Source organism: Mytilus galloprovincialis, chromosome 8 (assembly GCF_965363235.1).
Source record: "Mytilus galloprovincialis chromosome 8, xbMytGall1.hap1.1, whole genome shotgun sequence".
NCBI lineage: Eukaryota > Metazoa > Mollusca > Bivalvia > Mytilida > Mytilidae > Mytilus > Mytilus galloprovincialis.
In genome coordinates this window covers 4,256,998-4,281,101 of record NC_134845.1, presented here as the reverse complement: position 1 = coordinate 4,281,101, position 24,104 = coordinate 4,256,998, and positions in this window count along the sequence as shown.

The window sequence follows — 24,104 nt, the reverse complement described above, 5'->3', positions numbered from 1 at the left end:
TAGCTTAAATCATGTTTTGTCTACATGCAGTCTTGTGAAGGTTTAGTGTACACAAAACTAGACATTTATAACATCAATTTTACCATGTATATTGAAGGAAGAAACAATATTTGAATAAAATTGATATAATTTTAACAATTATTAAGAAAGATCTTTACAGAAACATTTGTCTAAACTTGATATATTTATTTGTTATAAAAAAAAACTTTCCGTAGCTTTATTAACCAATTATCAAGACTCAAACCATCATCATTGCCGAACACATAATTCATTTGAAAAGATCGTCCCGAATCGACTGGACGTACACACAGAAATATTTGCCACTGGTCTTTACTTTATTTATCTATTTTCCAATAAGTAACACTATAATGAATGAAGAAACTCTATTCAGAATATTTTTTTTTATCATCTGTATAACTAAAATATTTTCTTTTTATCAAATTGGGGATCAGAATATTTTTCAAGGAAAAATACATATCCTCTCCCCTTTTTTAAGTCAAATTGTCGTTCCCTGACTGGTAGAAAAATTGTCAGAAAAAATCTCTTTCGGTTCTACGTAATGAACATTTAAATGACAAATAGTTTCCAAGTGTGAACAAATCGTATGTACAGGTAACTAAACAAGGTGTATAGATGCGAACAAATTTAATGTGAAACCTGTGTTTGGTGTGAACTCGGCCTTTTTAAACTGCTAATTATGTTGAATTTCAATGAATATGATGACACAACGTATGTAGTAAGATGCAATCACATGAAATCCACTGAAAACTTCAAATTCCATGGTGCGTCTTAATGACAAAAAAGAGACAGAGAAAGACAGAGAACGCAGCGGGCTGCTTTTAATTTCGATCTAGGTAATAAGACAGACTATGTTATATATAGGTTTTCACCAACAAATAGAACCTTATATCAACCTCACATGCCTCGAGATTTTAATTAGTATTTCTTATATGATTTCTGGTTCAAACCCACAATAAATTGATTGAATTATTCTTGATATACATTGACGCATTATCCGGTATAAACAAAAACCACATGTTATTATTATGCATGAACGACGATCCCGGAATAAATCACGTGTATCTTTATTTGTTGACGTATAATCGAAACCCAAACGTGTTTATAACTAAAACGAGACGTATATCACAGTGTTTTTATATTTATGTTCTGTCATAAGTCGATTGATGAGTATTTCGTACCGAAAACAGCAAATCAAAAGTTTTGTTACTGTATTGTCAACGATCACTTAAAGAAATAATCTTCAGAAACTTGTTGGAAGTCGGTTTCTTATGCCATATACTCATCCTTAATTGTACATTAATTCTAACGAATAGTTTTATGAAGAGCTCATCAAAATATGGGTTGCTTATATCAGAATTTGTCTTATCCTATAAGGATAGAACTATCATTATTTGGAAGAATAATTATTACACGTGATGTATTTCTCTTCAAATCGCATACACCTAACTTTTTGTATAGTCGATAAATGAATTCAGGTATCGCAGATCAAATTTATTCGTTCATTGTGTGTTAATGTGCGTTTTTTTTTTTTTTATCGAGTTAAGCCTTCCAATTGATATTTTATAGGGTGTTTTTCTATGTTGTGATGTTATACTATTGTTTCAGAAAAGGGAGAAGGGTTGGTACCATTTAAACGTTTAATCCCGCTGCAAATGTTTGCACCTGTCCTAATTCAGGAATCTGATGTAAAGTAGTTGTCGTCAGTTGATATAGTTCATACGTGTTTTTATATAGATTTAATCGTTGGTTTTCCCGATTGAATGGTTTAACACTAGTAATGTTTAGGCCCTTTATAGCTTGCTGTTCGGTGTGAGCCAAGGCTCCGGGTTGAAGGACGTACCTTGACCTTTAACGGTTTACTATTATAAATTGTTGATTAGATGGAGAGTTGTCTCATTGGCACTCATACAACATCTTCCTTTATCTATCTTTATACTGCTGACGATAATGATAATATAATTGGTGTAATGTATACTGTTCAATTAGACTGCGGCATACTAACCCCACTCTCAACTAACGGAAGTCAATAAAGATGTAGACCCACACTATCTTACAGTATATGTCATCTCTAAAATCGAGAGTTAAGTAGAATATAAAGATATAGTCACCTGAAATTCTCCCATCCGGATGTACATTTTGTTAAACGCAAGTGGGATGTCAGTAAGGCTGTGCGTATTCGATTCATTGTGTAGACAAAGTGACGCGATTTCTGCACATTATCTTTCAGTATTTCTTCTATACACTTGCATGAAGTTGGCATGTTGGAGATCAACTATTCGTGATATCATGTTTCTTAGTGGTTGTCTTAATTCGGCATCCTTTACTCCCATCGACCTACATTTACAGAGCCTACCTATGTATTAATTGATTATTAGGGGTCTTAAATATACATTAGAAATGTCTTTTATTTAATCAATCAAAACAAATGTCCACCAGTCGGAAGACAACATTATAAAACCAAGAATAGTAACTGTAGAGAAAAAAGTACATGCAATCCGCAGTTTTACTTGACAAATAGAAACATCAACTGACAAGATTCTATGTTAAACAAGCGAAAAGTGAAATATGTTTTGTTCTAAGATATTTACATTTGTAATTCCCGTTGTCTAATTAATCAGTAGTCTCAAAACTGTTTATCGACAGAAAGGGAATTGATTCAGAGGGGACAATTTACAAGAAATAATTTCTATATATTTCTATAATAAGAAGATGTAATATGAGCATTAAAGTAGAACATAATAAAACCAGGAAACAGAAATGAGACGACATTGTAATTATTAAACTGGAAATACACACGAGGGCTAGAAGTGTTAAACCAGTCGTCACTACTATAGTTATGTAATGACAACAATTATGTGTATCAACATACATGGTGTGCGTTTACATTTTCAAATTATTTGAAAAGCAACTTTTACGGCAGAATTTAAATCAACTTGTATAATGTACGATACGATTACGTATGTGATTTCTGTTCTTTAGTTGAGAAATGTCTTCAGTTAAAGATAAGAGTCGCGATAATGATGATGAATTCTTGGAGTTCGGTATTTTTTGCTATTTTACTTATAACATTGAATGTATACATTTTATAATAATATGTAGTACGAGTGCCATTGAGACAACTCTCCATCGTAGTCACAATTTGTAAAAGTTAACCATTATAGATCATAGTACGGTCTTCAATACTGAGCCTTAATTGGATCACACCGAACAGCATGCTATAAAAGAGGGACGAAAGATACCAAAGGAACAGTCAAACTCATCAATCTAAAACAAACTGACAACGCCTTGGCTAAAAATGAAAATGACAAACAACCAACAGCACACACGACACAACATAGAAAACTAAAGAATAATCAACACGAACCCCACCAAAAAACTAGGGGTGATCTCAGGTGCTCCGGAAGCAGATCCTGCTCTACATGTGGCACCCGTCGTGTTGCTTATGTGATCCGGTAAATAGTCTAATTCGGTAGGTCACATTCATGAAAGGGAAGGGGATTGTAGTTACGACGTAAGGAACATATCCGATATCATTTGTGAAACGGTTATTCCATAACAGTCAACCAACTCGTGAAATTTACGAAGGGATGATTTCAACTTCACCATTTGGAATATCGGGAATATCGTATCAATTGGGAGATATATACCCCGTATGCAGGTGCTGCTGGAATGTTGCTACTTAGAAATGGAAAGTTCACAATTGGAAAGCTGAAATCATCTCTTTTGTCGTAAAGTTTTGTTTTCAACCGACCCTCCTTGTCAATTTCTAGATGTAAGTCAAGATATGAGGCCGACTTAACTGAATCTGTAGTATCCTTTATCTCTAGTTCGATTGGATAGATGCGTTCCACATAGTCACCAAATTTTTAATTGTTTAGGGAAAGAACATCATCTATATAGCGGAAAGTAGAGTTAAAGGATAATGCTAACTTCTTATCCTTCTTCCTAAGAAGTTCCGGCATGAAGTCAGCCTCATAATAATAAAGAAACAAGTCGGCAAGTTGAAGGGCACAGTTTGTTCCCATTGAAATGCCGACAGATTGTTTAAAAACACGTCCTCCGAACGTAACAAATATGTTGTCAATCAAGAAATCAAGCATCTTGATAATATCAGTTTCAGAGAATTTTTTGTTCGAATCAGAGTGATCCTTTACAAAGTAGGATTTATCCCTCCCTAAGACAAGATACTTGTATCTACGTTGGCATTTCTTTTTTACGAAGCAAAGCAATACCAACTCTTTCAATTTGTCTTTTAGTTTGGAATGTGGAATACTAGTGTAAAGAGTAGAAAAGTCAAATGTTTTAATACTGTTACAAGATGAAAGAGAGTTAGATTGTATGTACTCTAAAAGATCTTTGGAATTATTAAGTATCCACATCTGATTCACGCCCCCTCTAGAAAAGGCAGTTTCTCAATGACTTTGAAGCCCTTCTTTGATTTCTGATAAAATAGATGTTAATAATTTAGAAAGAGGTTTTGTGGAGCATTTGGAAGACCCAGCAATATACCGTTGTGTGTAAGGACACTTATGTAGTTTAGGTATCCAATACAGTGATGGCAGATCCAGTTCTTCATCTATTGTTGAAATTCCAAAGGAACACAGAACTGACCTATGATTATCCAGGATTTCCTCTTTGGTAAGTGTCGTGAGTGTATATGTTGAGTTTCCAAGTGAATTGTCAATACCTAATTCGTTTATCAAGCAGTTAATGTAATGAGTTTTACACACAAAAACGATGTTGTTTGGGGTTTTATCTGTGGGGACAACAACATATTTGTCATGGAGGTAGGATAGGTGTTTTGCAACATTTGGGTCTTTAAAGATTGACGTAGCATGGGCATTGATAGACCCATTCAGTTTTTTAATTCTGATTTGTATCAACGACCTCACTGCCTTAATCCATTCGGAAAGAGTGTCTACGTCTTCCTTCTCGCGCTTAGTCCATTGCCTGGCATAATCCTCAACTGAATCCATCAAAAATTTAAAGTTGTATTTCCAATTGATGGATTAAGGCTCACGATATTTCGGACCTTTCGATAACACATTTCGTAGAGAAGTGTTATTAACAATGTTGAGGTCACCGGTAATAACGTGGCCAGCAGAATTATATGTGAATTAGGAACTAGCACAAGTGCAATCACGAGGTTTAGACTTGAAGTCGTCAATATCGAGATCCTGTTAATGTTTACGTGGAGAGTTGTCTGATTGGAAACCATACCACATCTTGTTTTTTTATTAATTTAGATTTCTATTTTGTGTTTTAATTTGTTGTGTGTCACTGCTTTTTGTTGTTTTTTTTTTTTTTTTATTTTTTTTTATTTTTTTTTTGTTTCTGCTATGGAGTTGTCAATTTGTTCTCGAAATACAAGTTTACATATCGTTGGTGTATTAAACTCTCTTCGGTTTGCATTTCCTTATTTTATTTAATTGTATACGCTATAGAGAATATAAACTCCAAGCTTTGTTCAGTTTTGAAACTTAAAAATCTTTAAATGATAATATTTTGATTTACTAGACTACTATTATTAGGTAGAAATTACAAATGGCATAAAATTGTTGGCATCTTATTGGTTCGGTAAAATATGTACTCCCTAAACATGTATTTTAAACAAATTTAAATAATTCAAAAGCATACTTAAAAGTTCTTCCAGGAAATTTTATTGCTCTAAGACAAATATGAGTCACTGGAAATCAGAATCAACAAACTGCATTGGACAAAAATAGTTCACTCATTTCTTTTTAACATACGATTATCTTGACAAATCCATTATGCGTTTTATAAACAACAAAAAAACACTATTGGAAACTAAGATAACTACAAATTGTACCTTAAAAATTGTCATCACAATTTAATACAATTCATTAAAACAAAGTGTATGATAGTTGATTATAATAGATTCAAACGATGTGCGTGTGATAATAAATTCTAAAAAAATTAATAATATTGAAGTTGGAACTCTAAATTTCAATTTAAATAGGTTGTATGTAGAACATGTTTTACTCTTTAATTCCACCTTATGTAATAATGCTGTATTTTGATTGGATGAGAAGCATGGTATTTTTCACCAATTTCTATATATTGAGATTTTCTTTTCTCTGCCAGGGTATTTGCCATTAGGGAATTCCATGTGCCGGGGTATTTGCTAGCAAATACCATGGCAGATGGGGAATACCATGTCTAAAAATAACTCAATGAATTATTTCTATTCTAATATGAAAAATTCATGGTCATTCTAAATATATGGTTCCAGATGAAATTTTTAGGATAAAAAGCATCATTATTGAATTTGGAGCGAATGACGTAAAAATTCCGGGAATGACGTCATAAATAAAACTCAACGGAAACGAATTGTCAACCGGTCACATAAAACTGGAATCCACTTGTATTACGCTTCACTGAAACTGATGAACAAAGTGAAGTAGTCAGCCGAGAACCAGCTTATTATCATAAAAAGGGAGATATATATACAGTCAGTGACTGTACATAAAAAAATGATAAGAAATGATTATACAGTCAATGCAATTTGACTGCGCAAAGAGCACAGCTACAGTGTATACAAAAATTATACATTCAAGTCGAAATTTCAAATGATACCTGATTATAATAAACTTTCTGAGGTAGAACATTCGGTGGAATTAAACAATTATATCATGCTTACAAGGGGTATTTGCCAAAAATACCGGTTTCGAGGTAATCAAATTTCCCTCGCCTAACGGCTCTGGAAATTTGTACCTCTCAACCGGTATTTTTGGCAAATACCCCTTGTAAGCATGATATATTTGTATAAAATTCCTAACTACAAATTAAAACAATAGAAAGGTACGTCCTAGGTTAGCATCTGCAGCATAACGGATCATGAGACGAGGATTATTGAAGACTCTCAAAAAATATTCAATAACGTTAACACAAATATGCATAACAGAACATACTGATATATGATACTATTGAGAACTCTGTGAAGTGATTTCGAAGCGTCGAAAATTACCGAAACAGAGATAACTCAACTTAATTAATTACGGTGTATGTACTTTGACAGGGGTTGATTCATGTTTCTTTTTGTTACAATATATCATTAAAAATTGAATTATATATGGACAATGTTCTACAGGGTATTGTGTTATTATTTATCTAACAAAATACAAATAATATGGTATTTACCAGATGAACCACAAGTATACAGCTTTAATATTAATGCATATGTTTTACAAAAAACAAAAATAAAATCTTCCTTTTTCTATTTATTTCAGTCTTTAAATTGAACACCTAGCAATTTACGTTTTCCGTTGTTTCCTAGCCATATTGAAACTTTTTTCCATCAATAACATATGAATTACATGCACCGTTCGAACCAATGTCAATGGACGATCGACTCTGAGACCGATAATTATAGTTTAAAGTTGCTTCGGTAAGGTTGGGCCACAGATTGTCGATGATGCTTAGTTTTTTCTTTGACGATCTACGTACAGCATTTAGGCTGAATGAATATGCTTCTTGTAAGTTTTATGATATTGTAAATTAAGTCTTAAGCAAAGAAAAGCCTTAAATATCAGGGGACTATGAACACTTAATTTAAGTAACTGAGATAGTAGATTATTATGATAAGAAGATATCCGCCACCCAAAGACATATTAGCCAATTGCTACGCATGTGTATGACTCAAAGCAAATACGTACATTTTCTTAGCTATTTTTCGTGTGTTTCTCTGTCCTATATGTTCTCCAATTTATTTTTATTGTAGTCCTGTCTTGTAATATTGTCATTTTAATGTTATGTTTAGCATTGCAATAAAAGCGGGAGGTTTTGCATGCAACAAAACCTGGTTCTACCCATCATTTTGTTTCTGAAAATGTCCTGTACCAAGTCAGGAAAATGGCCATTTTTATATTATAGTTCGTTTCTGTGTGTGTTAAATTTTATTGTTGTGTTTCTGTTATGTCGTAGTTCTCCTCTAACTCTAATGCTCATTACACGCTCCTGCAATATATTAACTTAACATGTTCCTCCTAAAAAAGAGACGTTATCTAACATCCGGCGTAACAAAACCAGAAACAATAAAGGAAACTATTATAGCCGATTTCATTTTTATATCCAAATACAAATTGACTTTGCTTACATATCTATTAATGGCATTACATAAATATGTTTTTGGAGTATATAAATAAGGATAAGTTGTATGATTGTCAATGGCACAATTATATGTCACGGTACGGCTTTCAACATTGAACATAACTTTTTAAACACTTACGGCCTGATGTATGCTAAAATATTTAGCAAACCTCTTGAAACACTAACGGCCTTGTGTATGCTTAAATAATTAGCAAACCTCATGAATCACTAACAGCCTGGTGTATGCTAAAATATTTAGCATAACTACTGAAACACTAACGGCCCGATGTATACCTAAATAATATACGTAAAACAGATATTATGGACAGCACCCAACAACAACATATGCAGATTCGACTTCTGATTTTGGATAGGTACAAGCAAAATGATTGTTCAAGATTCAGAACTTGTTATATCTAGTTTCTTGCTCAGAACCCATGGGGGCTCCATGTTTCTTCGCAGAATTGTCAAAATCAGTCACCGCCCAGTCTGATTGGTGGCGTGTTTTGATCTTGACATTTGACATACACATGTCTAAACTGTACATCAGAAGTTACAAGATATTACGATTTTAATACTGTTGAATTCAGCCATGTGTATTAGTTCGTGATAATACGTTTACAGTTTTTTTTTTGTATCCAGTTAAAAGATGGTACCACGTTGTTTTGATTCAGTTTCTAAGATTTACTTTCATTAGAATAGCATTTATATTCCAAACGGCAAAGTGTCATTGAACATCAATCTTTTTACAGTTAATGTATGTTATTTTTAAAGCAAATGAGTCTTTAATGGTTCTTTTGGATTTTAAACTATTTCATAAAGGTTATAATTACACTGTTGTTATTGACATTAAAAAGGCCTAACGTCAGGTTGCATATTTATAGTTTGGAGGATGTTCCCTATCCTGTTTGAAAATACCATCTTTTTAAAAGATTGATTTGATTTGATAGTATATAAATAGAGGAACAAAAAAAGCAGAAAACAAATTTACGGTCTGTGTGTTTGTTTCCGAGATATAATCCATTGCAAAATTGGCGGGAAATATTTCTCTCTACACTTTTAATACAATTAACCTTGGCACCCTTTTTCTTTAAAAAAAATATTAAAAAAACACAAGGATTAATAGCATTTTCAAAAAATTTATGTTCGTTTAAAAATATTTTGTAGTCCATAGGACGAAATCGACAATAATATGTCGTTTAAATTGTCTCATCTTCTAGTTCTTTCATCGAGAACAGTATGAAGTGTTTTCTTTAAATACGATATTGATCGACACCTTTTAAATGGAACACTTTCACTAACTAATATAGTGGCTGAGGTGGGCGTTTGTAAATAAAACAAACTATCTTGTATAGTTTACTATACATACAATGACATTTGGTTTCCAACATCTACTTTATTTAATCTTGCTTTGGATGTTGTCTCATTTCGCAACCATACCACATCTTAATACATAGTTATTGATGGTTATGGATTTCAATAATGTACGGGACATACATTTACTTGTATCTGAACTATCTTAAAATGCAAGCATGTACCACACTTTCAAGAAGTCTAACTTCTGTGCTGACATGAATTATCATTGATATGGTCATATTTATACATTAACTATTTACAAAACTTTTGAATTTTTGAAATACTAAGGCTTTTCTAACTTAGGAATAGATTACCTTAGCTGTATTTGGCAATTTTTTAGGAATTTTGGTCTTCAATACTCTTCAACTTCGTACTGTATTTGACATTGTTAACATTTTTGGATTGCAGCGTCACTGATGAATCCTGGTATCTATGATAAGCTTATTTGCATCAAATGTTCCGACTTCGTATGCTTACAACTAAACATACTTAAAGAAAAGATTGTTAAATATGATTTATTTGTATCACATAACATTGGCCAACAACGATACACTGAACGCAGACAATCTTCGCGACAGAAGGTTTAGAAAAATGAATCTTGTAGTAATGAATAATGTGTGCTCTTACACTTAAAGATAATTTTGAACAACCTTTAATTTTTATCATCATATAATTCATATGTATAATACTTTATTAAGTTCACACTTGCATAAAGATGTCAAGTAAAATATTTTAACACTGAATATACATACTTCATTGACCTTAATAAGTAAACAAATGATTCTTAATTTTGATATCAGAAGCTCCTAGTGTCTTAGTTATTTCCCTCTGATAAAAACTGCAATCAAATTATTATTATAGACATCTGTGTATTTCTGTAGAACAAGGAAGCAAATTTGCCACCAACCTAACAAATACAACATTTGAAATGGAAAGTGCATTTAAAACTAAATGTCGCAGAAAAATATTATGTCATAATATCATTTCAAGTAGTTTTAAGTGAATCTGTTTTAACACGCTTTAATTTCTATTTGAATAAAATTCTTAAAGGATTTATATTCTTTGATAAAGGAAAGTACATACAATTGCTGTTGTAGAGTACTCTTATATCGGGACTTAGTGTCTATTGCTTTTACATTTGTTGGAGCGGGTGTTGTTTATCGATCTATTGAGTTAAGCCATTTGCAACTTATTTTAAGCGTTTGTTGTTATGTTGTTATGTTCTACTGTTAAACTACTGCCCTATGCATGTCAGGGAAAGATGGATTGCTCACAAACATGTCTAACCCCACACTTCCTGTATGTGCCTGTCCAAAGTCAGAAGCCTCTAATTCAGTGGTTTGTCTCTGATAATATTTGTTTCTAGTTAACTGTATTTTTTTATAAATTAGACCGTTAGTTATATTCGATTTGTTTTCTTCATATTTAAAGTAAAGTACAACTATATTTATCAATAGAAACAAACATTTCATCGCTAATACACTTCTTAATTTCCATGTGTCTTTTTTTTTTTACATTTTGACATTCATTTTTCTTCCAATTGAAAAATACAGTTTCTATTAAAAATTCCGTATTTATGAAATGTAATTATATTCAGCCATAAACATCCGTGTTTAATCTAACTCGTGATGAAATAGATTGTTATGAGAACAACATATTAATTTATCGTGACATGATACTGTGTTGCTGAAAGGTATGTTGTTATGTAATTTCTACAGCTTTGTAATAAATAAAATGAAAAAAAGTGTTTGATAGATTTCAAAACGATCATTAGATCTCTGGTGGATGCATGTCACAATTATACCACATTTCCTAGGTTTTATATTGATATCATTCACGAGAAGGATTACTCGAATAGTCATGCATCTTAGCTGTAAGTGAAGATTTTTGATAATGCTTCTTACGGTTTCCTATATATAATTACATAGTTTCTTACATCAACGACATGTGGACTATTTTTGATGGTTGTCTTATACCACAACCGTCTCCTTGTTTGAAAAAAAAATATTATAAATTATGGGTAACCATGAGACCATCTCTAAAATTCTACTTAGTCATCAACTAATTTGTCGATTGGTTGGTGTACATGGGAACAAAGGTACCACCAAAAAACCAACAGATTCTACCATTTTTCTTGTAACTGCATCTTTAAGATCGATATGTAAAGACGAAGTTATTTGATTATATAATTGTGCTGAATCTTATAAAAATTTAAGCTTGTCAACATTTTATTTACATAGTAGGCCAATACTTCCGTATGATTCTGCTCTGAAGTGAAAGTCGAGATGGCGTAGTTCGTTCAAATATTTGCTGAGATCTTAGTTCTTATTACAATAATGGGTAAAAGTGATTGAAACGGACAGGAAAGGTGTATCCTATTTACACGTTAATATTACACCTAACGTATTAGTGAAAAACTTTCCAACTACAAAAACACGAATCATTGTCTTATTTTAATTTTCATCTATTTTTTAAAGCAGTTGCTAAAACTGATAACAAAATATCGTTAAACCTGAAAAAATCAGCAGCCAAGTTAATCACGTGATATCTAACGGCGACTGGTATTCATAAGTTCACAGTAAACGGTGTCACTAAAGGAAATGAAGAAAAATTAAACACTTCTACCAAATGAATGAAAAAGCAGAGATAATACCCACGTGGGCTAGCGTTACAATAGTTTCCTTCCATTAATGCATGGTAATGAAAACTTGATATGAATTACGGACTTCGGTCATGACCAATTATAAAAACAAATTGTATGGATTACATAGGCTTAGAGATTATTGATTCCAATACATTTGCTCTGAACTTTGTCATCATGTCAAAAGTCGCAATGTTTTTTTAATGTTTGTATGGATGCACACTAGAAGTACTTGAAGATTAAGCTTTATTAGTTGACCATGTAACCGACATATAAGGAGGCATAAAAATACAATCCCGCTAACATGTTGAAACACGCCACATTCTGTATGTAGGTGTTTGTCCCAAGTTAAGAGCCTGTAATGTATTGGTTGTCGTGTGTTGCTGAGTAACATATATTTGTTTTCGTTCATTTGTTTGTACATAAATTACGCCGTTAGTTTGCTCATTTGAATTGTTTTATATTTGTCATTTCGGTGCCTTTTATAGCTGAGAATGCAGTATGGGATTTGTTCATTGTTGAGGGGCGTACGGTGACCTATAATTGTTAATTTCTGTGTCATTCGGTCTCTTGTGAAGAATCGTCTCATTGGCAATCATACCATATCTATTTTTGTATATAAAAAAGCATGTAAGAAGTTGCATTATACACTATAAATACGCATAGTAAAAGACTGAAGTTGATACTTATGATAAGCTATAAATAGTTACAAGTATTTAGTCTAAACGATAAATGATAATTGTAAACAAAATATTACATGTAATATGTGACAAATACTCATCTACAAGACTTTGAACTTCAAAGACCGACAAAGTAACACATTCAATTGAAAACAGCACCGATGTAGATATAGAAAAAGTTTGGAACATATTCAGTTGATGAATATCACAATTTAAATTTAGCCCTCCCGTTTTAACTAGATCATCATAATAGACACTGCTGTGTCTATTGTATATTGATAGCAGATTTTTATTAGTCTCTTGTATGTATATTCACCTTTTCTAAACAAAGAACAATTTGAAGACGCATTGTATAAAAACATGTGTCTGATGTTGATCCTAACCTTATAAAAAAAGGGGGATAATGTATGAATTCAAAACGATTTCTCTACATGCAGTTGATAAAAACCAGCGATGGAACAGCGCAATAACTGATATTATTAATTTCGAAGACACTTCGATGGCAGTTGTTCTCCATTCGTTTCATGTGTTTCAGCTTTTGATTTTGCTATGTGATAATGGACTTTCCGATATGCATTTTCCTTGGAGTTCAGTATTTTTGCCTGTTTTGTGTTTTGCTTACATTCTACATCCAGCAGTTATATATATTATATAAATTTTAAATTTGACAGCTATATAACGTCTTAGAACCTACTTTAGCTTTGTTGAGTGCCTTCGTCAAATTAATAGTTGGCTTTTTGGTATTAGTTTACAGTATGACATTTATAATTATATCCAAAGAATCAATGCCAGAACTAGTCAGTACAGTTAGATTACTATGTAACTTATTGTATAAATTGTACACATGTAGTTTAAACAGTCATTGAGAAATTCACTGTTCAGCGATCTAACTGAAAAAGACCGGCCGGATATTGTGACTATTCATAATACCGCTTTTAGTACATCATATCAACTACATCTCTACAAGGTTATAAAATGTTTCCGAATCGATGCCGCAAAGGAAGTTAATTAGCCAGCTTGTAGTCTATAACTTTTTTGCTTTCTTCATTAAAGCTAATTTTGCAAGGATTTCAAGACTTCAGTTTAGTTGCTTCATAATTGTAGAACAGAGTGTTTGGTCATTTATACTATGTTTTTTTTCAATGTAAAATTATGTATTTACATTACATAGAAGGAATACTACACATGTTAAAAGGTTCATAGATATATGAACAATGAACAAAAACGGGCACTACTTCAAAAAGGCACTAGTTAGTAGCTACAGAATTGCGTGCACAATAAAATTGTATTAACGAAAGAATAAACATGACAGTTTAGTCAATTAAAATTTACAAAAAAGCTAAATATTTGATCGTTAATCAATTTTCTTCTTTTTTTCTGTAAATTTCTTGATTTTAACTGTGTTATTCCTTTCTGTGAATTCCCATTATTGCTGGGATATGGAAATGGGATTTATGAAGGTACACGGGAAAAACAAAAAGGAAGAAACATAAAATTAAGCAATTATACATCAATTAGGGATATCCATTAGCATAAAGCGTTTTGAAAAATCAGATAACAATAAAAACATTTTATTTAGATCATTTGAAACAATGAAAGATAGGGGGAAATGTTCATCTATAAAGTGTTTCAACATTGTACTTCAAACGTGGGAATTTAAAGAATAAATAGAATAAACAAATATGTTTAGTACACATACGTCAATCCACTAAAAACAAAAACATGAAATTTCAAAGAAACTGAGAAAAAAGAAAAGTCTAAATATCATATCATGCATTAAGCGGTCCGATATACAAATTGTGTAGATGAAATTAGAAAAAGAATAGCTATCAATCATTTCGTCTGTTAAACTTACCTACTGCGACTGTTGAAACTACCATTGTGCCTACAAATGTATCTACATTTAGCGTGCGTGCAGCAAAAGATGCTTCAAGCCGATTAGAATTGATTTTTTTACCTTTACTCATTTACTTCAGTTGCAACAAAAATATCCCAAATGATGGCAGTAAATCTTTCATAAATAAAATATGGTATGTTATCTGTATAAATTCAAGATTGATTTTTTAGATATATATATATCTTCGATTTTGATACCTCAGATCAGTCTGTACGAATGGTTGACTTCACATTGAAATACCTATTGTGCTATCACTATTATTCTATGCCATTTTGTATAGATTTTTAGGGAATCATATGGTCAATTATCTATCATGGACGTGTCAGTCACGACAGGAACCATATTAACATGGTGTTATTTTATAGGATGTCCTGCGTAGTTGATTAAGTAACATTTGCCGTTTATCAGTCCACTATATTTCTGATAACCATCGCTTTTCCTGTATGTTTCATGTTTCGCTTCTGACATTTAGTCTGGGAATAAAACGTTTCAACAAAATCCGTTCATGCTGATATTTTTTCACGTTTTGTCCGAAGCGCTTTTCTGTTTTTAAAATGCCCAATCTACTTCTACAACCATATCCCCATTCATTGTTTAAATGGAAAACGTTTCTCATTGGTTCGAAGTAAGATTATGTTGACAATGTGAAGTTATCTTTGGCATCCTGACATAGTTTTAGTAGTATTATAAAGGTCACGTTAACCCTTAAATTTCTCATGAGAAAATTTATACCGGAATTTGTCTGTATTTTATTGATAATTAATTGACAATCAAAGATTGGTTTTCGTTTTTATAAAATTCCTCATATTGCAGATGTCTGATTTTGGTCACATACATTGTGTCTTCCCTTGTTTTCTGAAAGTTAATATAAGTCATAATTTGGTAATAGATGACAATAAAGGTAATCAAAGACATCAAGAAGATTTTTTTGTCGCTCTACGACTTCCACTTCATAAGAAGGTTGGCATTGTAAAATGTTAACTTGTAAGTCATTCAAGGTCTTGACAAGGTTCGAAAGAATTCAATACACACGTCTAAATATCTACACGTAGCGCGTTTTTATTTATCATGAAAGCAGTGACAAAAATTGAGATATTAAGGACAGTATATACCTTCCTTCGACTCCTTTAGTGGGTTTGGTTGTACTTTTGTTAGCTAGGTTACATTAGTCTTACATCGTTAGTATGACATTATTTGTCGAAAGACACATCTGGCGGAGTAAAATTGATATCGTTTAATCTAACTGATTTTAAAACATTTCATTTTAGTAATAGGATAACTTTGAGCATATTGATACAAGTTTGAAATGATTCTCAGTCTGTCTCCGGTATCTTATTAACTGGTTGCTTGGAGTCATTTAAACATCTATGTATTTCTTAGAATTTGATCCCTTGAGTAAGTCTATATCGTTAAATTGTCACTTGATTGCTATGAAATGTCAATCAACTTAGCGTTACTACACATTGTATTTTTATATTACCAAAGATAGAGGTTGATAACCACAGTTATAGAGAGCGAATCCAGTAAAAATCGGTCGTAAGGTGTAATCTCATACAAATAAAGAAAGCAATTTACTTAATTTTTCTCGGGAAACAAACTTTTCATTTTATCAATGTGTCATATTGATGATAACATTACCAAGAAAACAAGCCCCGCGTAGAGTAAAAACACGTTTAAAATGAGAAAAGGCGATCGTGGGTTAATGCTTATGAGAAAGCAACCTCGCGACAAAAAAAAAACAAATGTCATTTCGAGTACAATTGTCATCACAAATATAGTAATGTCCTTACGATACACAAGCTATTAATACTTAAAAATGTGAATGATAATATAGACAACTATCCCATATTATATCCCTGACTCTCAATTAAAAATAATGATTAAGATAATTACATAGAATAAAAAATAAAAAATTTTGTATGATTGCCACCAGAGACAAAGTGACGCAGAAGTTATCACTTTAAGTCGTCGTAAAATCTGTTACAAAGACGTCGCGTACGGTGTTGGTGTTAGTTTTGGTAACATTACTTTGACGTTATTTTTCATGCATTGTATAAATAACGTCGAACTTTTTTCATTTCGTGCAGCTCAATCATACAGCATAATTTATATGAGCGGTTTGCTTGACTTGCTACGTATAGAACCGAAATGCAAATGCGGCACATATATTTTTAAGTACAGTTAAAAAACAAAAAAATAGTATCCCCTTGGAGCAAAGATATTTTCTCTTTCTTTTGATTGAAACAAAAAAGTTTAAACCACTGTTTTTTCTGCTGCTTTTTCTTTTAGTTTAAACATATTTATTCATAGTGGATTGGGAAACAAGTTATTACAACTTATATTAATCCGTTTCCACTTTGAGGGTGCGAGTGCTTCCTTGTAGGCTTAGCCTGCTCTTTTCGAAATCTAAAAGGGTGACTTTTACGTGCAAGAGATGTTGCTCTCTCTTAACACGGATCAGTCATTTATCGTCCCCTTCCGAAGGACTATCATTGTTTTACAAGACCATCATACTCACAAATGGTGTCAAGGGCTTATTCTTTTATCTGCTTTTGATTAAAATTTTTATTAGTTGAATCGTTTGTTTCATCGCCTGTTTTAAATGTAAAAAGAATCAACAGTTGAAGGCAAATTCAAAATTAACAACAATAAAATTATTTTGATAAAATTTGCCAATTTCATAAACAAAAGGAAATTTAATTTCAACTATGAACAAGAAAACAGATGGGCGCAGATACTTTTAGAGAAAAACTACTAGGGAACATTTTAGCGCAGACATTAGAGCCCATTTTACCGCAGGATTAATCCGTTCAGCTGTATTTTCGAAAGCCCATTTTAGCGAAAACTTTCCTAGTTGAATAATACTAAAACCACAAGCATTAATTCATGCTGGCTTATTATTTAAGTTATATATATATATATATATATATATATATATATATATATAAACGCCTAAAAAGTGTACATAACAACACCAATGATATAAAAAGGAACTATAAATGTAATTATTTATAAATATTTCGGATAACAGATATCCTTCGTCAGTCAGATTCTGATGTTAAATGAATCATCTTTAAGTCTTCTTAGATTAAACTTTTACTAAATCTTGAAATTTATACAATAAAAAAGGCAAACCGAACATCAGTTAAGACGCTTGCACCATTCTAAAAATTTGTTGAATATAACATAGGTTATATGACTAATTACATCAGAGAGTTCACATATATGCTTTAAATAAAAATAATAATGTGCGATGTGAACTAGCACAATTTTAAAGCTTTAACGGTGTCGATATTATGATGTTACAAGAAAGATTGCGTCAATAAGAATTCCAAATAAACAGCACTGAACGGTCCAAATTTCTAAATATTTCAGATTTGACAACTGTAGTGTAGTTACATTAGAGTCTGCGATGTTTAAAACAAACGGCCGTTAAAATACAATAACAAATTTTGACTAAAGTAAAATAGTTGGACGTGGCTTGGTACTTATACATCCCTCAAAAAATTAAGCAATTTAAATTGTTATATTCAACAGATTTATTTTAGAGATGAGTAAGGTAAAGAAATAGAAACGGAGACTGTAATAATAAGTAATATAACCCAGATGTGAAGCACTGCATGGTGTCGAACTACATCTTTTCATTTATCCCATTTGGTGCCAAAGTTGTTAATTTTCTAATCCAAAATCTTTCCCGAGTAAGTCTATCCTCCCTAGACCAAGCAGAGTTGTGGTCAATGATAGTAATGGTCAGTCGATTGAGATCTGCCTTAGTGTGGCCAGGGGATCTCAAATGTCGACTAAGAGGGAGGTCTGGCTTGCATTGGTAGTCGCTACGATGACCGTTCATTCGTTTGTGAAACGGCTGTTCTGACTCGCCTACATACTGTTTACCACATTTACACTGTAGAAGATACACAACATTTGTAGTCTTGCAATTAACATTGCAAAATATGGTGTATTCTGTACCAGTGGAGTGACTTTTAAAAGTCTGGGTATCCAGTATTTGTTTGCAAGTCAGACATCGTTTGTTTCCACAACCCTTACAAGAGCCCACTGACGAAGAGCCTGCTTGAGAGGATAACTCAGCTCTCACCAGCAAGTCTTTAAGGCTTTTGGGCCTGCGGAAAGCCAGTACAGGTGGCTCGGGAAAGATCTTGGATAGTTTAGGATGTTTTTCGATATCTTTCCAACTTTCGCGGATAAGGTGAGACAAGTTGTCAAATTTTGGATTGTAAGTCAACACAAAAAGCACCCTCCTGTTGACCTTTTTGACTTTATATTGTAAAAGTTCATCTCGGCTGATGTTGCTAGCACGAGAAAAACCTTTATCAATGTCTTTCCTTTTGTAGCCTCGATGTTTTAGGTGACCGCGAAGTTCTTGTAGTCGTTTTTTGGCAACATCGTTGGTGGAGCAAATCCTTTTTATTCGTATGGCCTGGCTGTAGGGAATGCTCTTGGTGCAATGTTTAGGGTGACAACTTGAAGGAGACAGATATTGATGTTTGTCTGTGGGCTTGCAATACAGATCTGTAAATATGTTTCCATCCCTCACTTGCGTTGTAGTGTCAAGAAATGTGATCTTAGAGTCAGAGATTTCATATGTGAATTTTATTGAGGGATGGGCATCGTTGGCATGTTGAATAAACAAATCTAGTTCTTGTTCAGTATTATCCCACTTCATGTCAATATCGTCAATAAATCGGAACCAAGAGAGGGGTTGATATATATATATATATATATATATATATATATATAAAATATATATGTAGGACTCTAAAGTGCGATGGTACTCTAAAGTGCGATGGTCACGCTAAAGTGTGATGGTCTACGCTAAAGTACGATGATGTCTCACGCTAAAGTGCGGTGGTTGTATGTTCGCTAAAGTACGATGGTGTATTACGCTAAAGTACGATGGTGTATTACGCTAAAGTGCGATGGACCAACAAAGTTTAGAAAACCAACCACGTAATTTCTACTAAAAAGTTAAGTGTAAAAAAAAATCTATATTTCCTGTAAATGATTATTAACAATTCGGACATAAAACATATTTGGATATTTGGTGTAGCTTGCTGTTCACACAGTCTATCACTAATGTGAACACCTCCCCTTACAGCTGTTATTGAAAATTACAAATACAAACAAAATCGATCATTGTCGGCATACGTAAAATTTATTTGTCTCCGAGCTTTCTCAATTTTGGTATCGAGTACATATACTTGTTATAGTAGGCCTTACTTGTTATATTTCCTACAATGTACAAATAAATGTTTAGCCGACAATTTACAATTTACCAATGAAAACATGAACCTTTATTTTACCGCCGTTACTTTTCAATAAAATTGGCCATATTTTAACGTGAACCGCGAAGTAAGCTGTAATATTTATAATGATACATATGTATCCGTTCACTTCAAACAGAAGCAGAATACATACGTATTTTGTATCTAAAGTAAAATGGTCGACTGCAGGGCACAAGTACTTCTTCCAGCACCCGAAAAAAAAAACATATTTGCTTCAGCAGACAAATTCCGATTTGGTTAAAAATAATTAAGTCATAAACATTTGGTTTACAAGATGTTGATCAATTATTCTTAAAATTTATCTAACGGCATGCACATTTTTGGTTTGTATAAACGACTGATAACGTCATAATCAAACTACGTTTCTTACGTCTATACTTTCGCGGACCATCGCACTTTAGCGTGTGGATGCATCGCACTTTAGCGAAGACCATCGCACTTAAGCGTGACCATCGTACTTTAGCGTCCCCATCGCACTTTAGAGTCCTACATATATATATAATATATGTTCACTTTGGTTCATCATGGAAATAAAAGTAATTCTATAGTTGTCACTCAGCTATTTACGTTTTTCTTGATACTATCATCAAATTGCAAATAACAACATATATAAAAATACAATGTATAGACGAATTTGCATCACAATCTAGACAAGATAAAGAGGCAAATTAGTTCCTACTGCAACTTTATGAACAGTATTGTACAGGGGGTATACCCAGAGCCCATTACGTACGTTCTCTTGCATATAAATTCCAGGCTAGTGTCACCGGGGAAACTGGGCGACTTGTAGGGTATGTAGCAAGAGCCTGAATGAATGGCCTCTTGTTACTGAAAATGTGTGATGCACCTGATCACACAACGAACGATTGCTCTGAATAGCAATAAGAACTCTGAATACTGGTGAATCCTAACTACGGAGACTCTGGAACTAGCGATGAATAAACCAATAATTCAGCATGGAATACTAATACTTTTATTACAGATGGACTGTGTTCAGTGTAAAGTCCTGAGTCTAAATCTTGTTTATAGAAATTATAAACAAGTATTTATACACAATTGAATTAACAAGTATAGACATAACAAATAACAGTTAATTTGAGTAATATTGTTCACTGACAAAGATTAAACTATTTTTAGAGCTTGAAGAATAAATATTAAAATGGATTAACGCATTGCTCTAAAATGGGCATTGATAATTTCCATTTTCGCTCGAATGGGTTAAAAATCTTGGGCTAAAATGGGCTTTACTTTGGCGCTAAAACGTTAGATTTTTCTCTAAAATGTCCTACCAATGCGCTAAAATATCCTCCGCCGAAACAGATGCAGATATTAATTTTAATTGGATTCGATAAAAATCTGTTAAGATATTGTATCCAAAAAAAATTATAAAAAAAGTTTTGAGGAAGGGGAAGCATTTTTTATCCTTGCATGTTCCTACGTCCCTAGAAACACACTATCCTTTCTTTCTGATTTGAAAATGTGCAATATAAATTGATTCTTTTTCTATTATAATCGTTCGTTTTAAGACACCAGGTCTCATGTACTGAATAGAGAACGTTCATACTAGTCCCCCAAACTGCCTCAAATAATAGATAAAAGGGGAGGAAGAGAGTTTCAGAAACATTAAACCTGTTAAGAAAGTTTTGAATAAGCATTCAGTGACATATTTGTCGCTGGACGTCAGATAAAGAATGAATCAATACACAAAAAAATGCGCCAATTTGGGTTACGCAATGTTTCAATCAATCTCATTATTATAATTAAATCATACTATTGGTAGAGAAATTCACAATTTGTTATATCAAACTGACAATTTGTTATTTCTAATTGATAGTTTGTTATATCAAATTCATAATTTGTTATATCAAATTCATAATTCGTTATATGAAATTGATAATTTATTATATCAAATTCATCATTTGTTATATCTAATTCAAAATCTGTTATATCATATTCATAATTCGTTATATCAAATTGGAAAAAGTTAATTAGCATGGCACGTAAAGGCTTTTGTAATTTGCGACGTTAGGCACTACATGTCAAATTTTACAGAACGTAACGTCAAAACAAGTAAAAAAGCATGTTGTGACATTATGACTAGACAAAAGTAGTCGCTGACTGTGTCGTTAATACTTCCGACATCTGATCGAAAATGGGTTCAAAAAAATCCCTGAACAGTAGATTTTAATGTTATATAGTATTTCTTGTGCTATTATAATTTCACATTTTTCCCCTCCAAAACTGTATAATATGACTTATCATACTTGTAACAAAAATGTAAAAAAAAAACGGCGTTTTGTGACATTTTGACAAGACAAAAACAAAAAGATCGCGTTTATTTTTTTTCAATATTTTCTCTTCAAACTTCGACACAATTTTTTTTCATAGATCGCGTTTATTTTTTTTTTTTCAATATTTTCTCTTAAAACTTCGACACAATTTTTTTCATAGATCGCTTTTATTTTTTTTTTTTCAACATTTTCTCTTAAAACTTCGACACAAATTTTTTTCATACACTTAAAAAAATAGTTTTCACGTTTGAATAAAATTTCATATTGTAGAAATGACTGCAATGCCTGTTAATTTTAATAAGACACTTGACAAATACGCCAAAACGTCAGAAAGGTGAGTGTGACATTTCAACGGATTTAATAAAATGAACAATTTAGGACATAATTTAAACAATACTTACTAATTGAAGACATAGAAAGTTGTATATTTATTGTATAATTTTGACACAGGAAGTATGGATATGTAAATTGTGGTTTGGATCTGCAGCATTCGTTCGAATTTTAAAGAGCTTCAAAAAAAATGCGAGATTTGGGTTTTGTGACAGAAATACAAATTTAAGAAAATCAATTATTCTGCCACGATCTTTTGAAATGTTGTAACAAAACTTTTTATTTATTTTTTTCCTCATTATCACGTTGAAGTGCGTTGGTGATATTGTGACAATATCTTGTTGATAGCTACGCTGAAGTACGATGGTGGCAAGTCCTATATATATTCTTACAATAGACTCGGACATTTTTAAAACTGGGTTTAACTGTACAGGGGGTTGGTTGAGATCTCACAAAAATGTTTCATCCCCGCAGCATTTTTGCACATTTCCTTTAAAGTCAGGAACTACTAATCTGCTGATTTTTTCTTCAATGTTGGTTTATTTGTATGATTTAGAGTTTAGTGTGGCGTCCATCTCGCAGAACTATATAAATCATTATTAAATGGTTTGATTTAGCGTGCCTGTAGGTGAGGAATTCTCTCGGGGCGATGAAGGTCAATTAGCGAACTTGCTCTTTGGTCGGGTTCTTGTCTTTCAGAATCATTCATTGGAAGCTGTAGAATTACGTGTGGGGTGTAAATTAACCCTGAAGGTTTTAAAATATTTCAAATAGAAACAAAACGTCATTATACAGGGATGAAAGATACCAAAGGGACAGTCAAACTCAAAAATCTAAAACAAACTGACAACGCCATGGCTAATTCTGAAAAGGACAAACAAACAACAGCACACACGACACAACATAGAAAACTAAAGAATAAACAACACGAATCCCACCAAAAAACTAGGGGTGATCATTAAAAGTATCGTCGAAAAACGATCTCAATTCCTGGACTCCAACAATGGATTAATGCGGGATTCACACATTGCCGATTATTGATACCGTTTGAGATCAGACAGCGATACGACACGAAAACTGAAGAAGTCGGATTACTATCCTCAATTATCTGGAATGTCCTATCATTGTCTGAACACAGTCGTTTAAGTTCGTAACAGATTTCTACAGGTCGGGAAGGGTCCGAATATTTCGGCAAATCATCCCGACAGTTAGGTGCGTCCCGTAACATTCGGGGAAACGCAGTCGATTTTGTCTAGTCGGATTACAATCGTGCCTATGTCGTAACAGATTCAGCTGCATCGGATCGATTTCCTAACAATGTTCTGGGTATTCTGGACGGTGTCCTGTGGAACGGGACTGATCTGGAGAAATTTTGCATTGCTGTTTTTCTGCCGATTGAGTCCAGATTGCATCCAGATCTTGTCAATTGCGAACCGTTTTTGCCGAAACCGTTCCGAAACAGTCCCGTTATTTTTT